At 31.7% G+C, this 2,946-nt stretch overlaps 1 long non-coding RNA gene across 1 annotated transcript; it reads left to right on the top strand.

Moving 5' to 3' along the window:
- The first annotated feature begins 454 nt into the window (after nt 1-454).
- LOC111622245 lies at nt 455-1,393 on the top strand. Its single transcript, XR_002756229.1, has 2 exons — nt 455-564; nt 719-1,393. It is a non-coding gene; the product is annotated as an uncharacterized LOC111622245 (long non-coding RNA).
- Nucleotides 1,394-2,946: the final 1,553 nt, after the last annotated feature.

Genomic DNA, 2,946 nt, shown 5'->3' with positions numbered 1-2,946 from the left:
ATATAAAACCTTTTTAAAAGTTCTCTTTTTATGTATATTTAAAGAGAACTTAGCGATGTAGTGACACTTTTCAATGCGGTCCCCATTCTAAGAATATAAAACTTGTATTCAACCTGTGTTCTTTGACTGGCCCTTTGTGACGTGAACAGTCTTTCAGGGCTGCCAAATATGCAACGAGTCTGCAATAAATCATATTCCCTAAGTGTCCCCACAACCGAAATATCGCACGGATTAGGATCAGACACAACTCGCAGCGCCAAAAGTGCCACAGTGTTGAGGTTTGATACTAAAATTTATTTTTTACTGAAATATCTTCTGTATGTCCTGAAATGTCACCATAGCAAATTTAGTTACATTTCGATCCTTTTATTTATCTTATTTATTTATGAATCTTGTGACGTATACGTAAATAAACCAGCTTTTCGGTAAATATATTTAACAATATTGTGTATAATTATATGTATTTTATCAAACATTTATTTCATATTTTTTATTGTAGTCGTATCCTGTATTCATGTTACAACCTGCGAATATGATAACGATTCGACTATAGTAGACATATATGTAAGTAGTTAATTGTCTTTGTTTCTAGCTCTACCCGTTACCTATTCACATTTCTTCATTCTGCTTGTTTATCTATCTAATTTTCCATTCTTTTATATAAAGAATACACATTTTTATTATCATTTAAATTGATCAGTTTTATATTCTTTGTTAGGACACGACCGAGGAAACAACCGATGATTTCTATACAACTGAGAGCGGAGATGAAATTATAGAACGTATGAAACAATTCGAATCAATTCTAAATTTGTTGAGATATCCAGCGATTGTTCTTCAGGATGCCTTTCAGACCATGTTCTTCAAAACAGGTGACTTGAAACCAACAGTAATCTTAGATTCTCTAGTGTCAAGAATTTTACCTTTATTAGAAAATGAAGACAAAGAAGTATTATTCACTCTCTTTACTTTCATAAAAGACTATTTAACAAGAGAACTTTCCTTCGACGATCTCCTGATATATTATAATGAAATCGAACCCGCATTGAAACACAAATTTGATATACTTATCATAGCATTACAGGATTTGAATGCAGAGCTATTGAAGTACAACGCCATGGATATAACCCCTGAAATTAGAGCAATTCTTCAAATACAGCAAAAGATCTATAGTAGAATGTTCTACATAGATTTTTCTCAGAATAAAAAATAAATATAATTCGCACCATACTGATTTGAAAATTTTCAGACTTAATTTAACAATCATTTTAAATATTCAAGATTAATTATAACGATGTTCAACCTCACCGATGCTATCGGAAGTATAGAAAATTATGATTGTCTTTTACATTGTATTATACTTTTAATCAAATAAATTTATTGCATTGAATTATTTGTCTCTATTATTAATAAATACCAATACGAATTTAGGAGATGTTTAAGCATGAACTATAAAAACCAATTAACCATGAACGTCTCCCATAGATTTACTACAGGGATGCGGAATTTCGCGAGATTATTTATTGTTTGAGGAAGGAAACAAAGACTTCATTCGTCAGAGTAGAAGACGCGTACTGAGAAGTCCTTTTTCTTCAATTTAATCGATTAATACATGTTTTACAAGCACTTCGCAAGAGAAAAGTGATGAAGTCAGTACTTGATATCAAGTAGTCCATAGTTTAAAGGCAACATTAAATTCCTGTAACTCTTCGAACGAGATTGAGGAACCGCTAATCTTGTGTGTTGCGTATTTGAATACTTAAAAGATGCCATTCAGCTCACACATAATTTTACTTTCTACTTAGCGCCATAAAGGAACACTCAGAATAAAGTATTTAGATAAATAAACGTATTCAGTGCTCATTAAAATATACTTTACGTATAAAATTTCGTGAATTGTAATTGCAAAATATTATAACAATAAAAAAAAATTAGCAAAGAATTGCTTCTCGGCAACATTTAAAACTGCGTGTAGGACTATCTGTTATGATATTTTATTAACCCCTTTTTGCCTACTTTTTTAAAAATCTTTAATTAAACATAAAAAATACTTAAAACTGAAAAAAACGAAAAAATGCGTTAATTTTGAAGAAAAAGCTTCAAAGCATAACTTCCTTTGTCTGTCCTTTCCGCGAAATATGACACTGATGAGTCATTGTTTACATAGCTGGATGACCTTGAAAACATCTGGTGTTGGATTTCCCGAGGCATTCTCATAGACGTCTCAGGAGGACAAGGGTTTAAAGTAGGGTGATTACTAGCTGGCCGTATATTTTTAAATATTTTTTAAAAATTAAAATTTTAATTGCGATTTCCGACCTTCCCTCGATTTAATTAAACTTATATATAATGAAATATATTAATTAAAAGAATTAAAAAAACTATTGGAGGTCGTTTTTGATATCAGAAAGTAGCTTTAAATAACTTTACCAAAGTTAACCCTTAACTGGTTTTATGGGGGCCGCGCGGCCCCCACGTGTCATATTTTTACAATTTTCTAAAAATCTAAATATCGTGCGCAGCTGCCATTTTATGTAATCTCATTACGTCGTGACTCTTAGCTAGTGCCAAATGTTCGGCCCTGTAGCACTTACAAGGATGGAGCTACGTACCTTCTGGGGGCCGCGCAGCCCCCACGATACCAGTTACGTTGGTTTTTTGTGGAAATGTGTTTTTATATTTTTTTTATTTTTACAATTATTTAGCAAAGATATCTCAATCTTTCATCAAAAATTCAAAATGACTACCAAAGAATCATTTGAACTGCTAATAGAAGATAATATTATACAAATTGCTAGATCAAGCCGAAATCTCCTGAAAAGAGTATGTTGTCATTTTGTGCTGGAAAAAAAGATGGTAAATATGCTACTAAGTGCAACAGTTGTTTGAAATTTATTTGCAAAGTGCATAGTACTACAAAAATACTATGTGATAACTGTCAAGACT

The sequence above is a fragment of the Centruroides sculpturatus genome, unplaced genomic scaffold (genome assembly GCF_000671375.1).
Source record: "Centruroides sculpturatus isolate CEXI.00-Female unplaced genomic scaffold, Cexi_2.0 scaffold300, whole genome shotgun sequence".
Lineage (NCBI taxonomy): Eukaryota > Metazoa > Arthropoda > Arachnida > Scorpiones > Buthidae > Centruroides > Centruroides sculpturatus.
The sequence above is the reverse complement of the archived record's forward strand: the minus strand, read 5'-3'. Positions and strand labels throughout refer to the sequence as shown.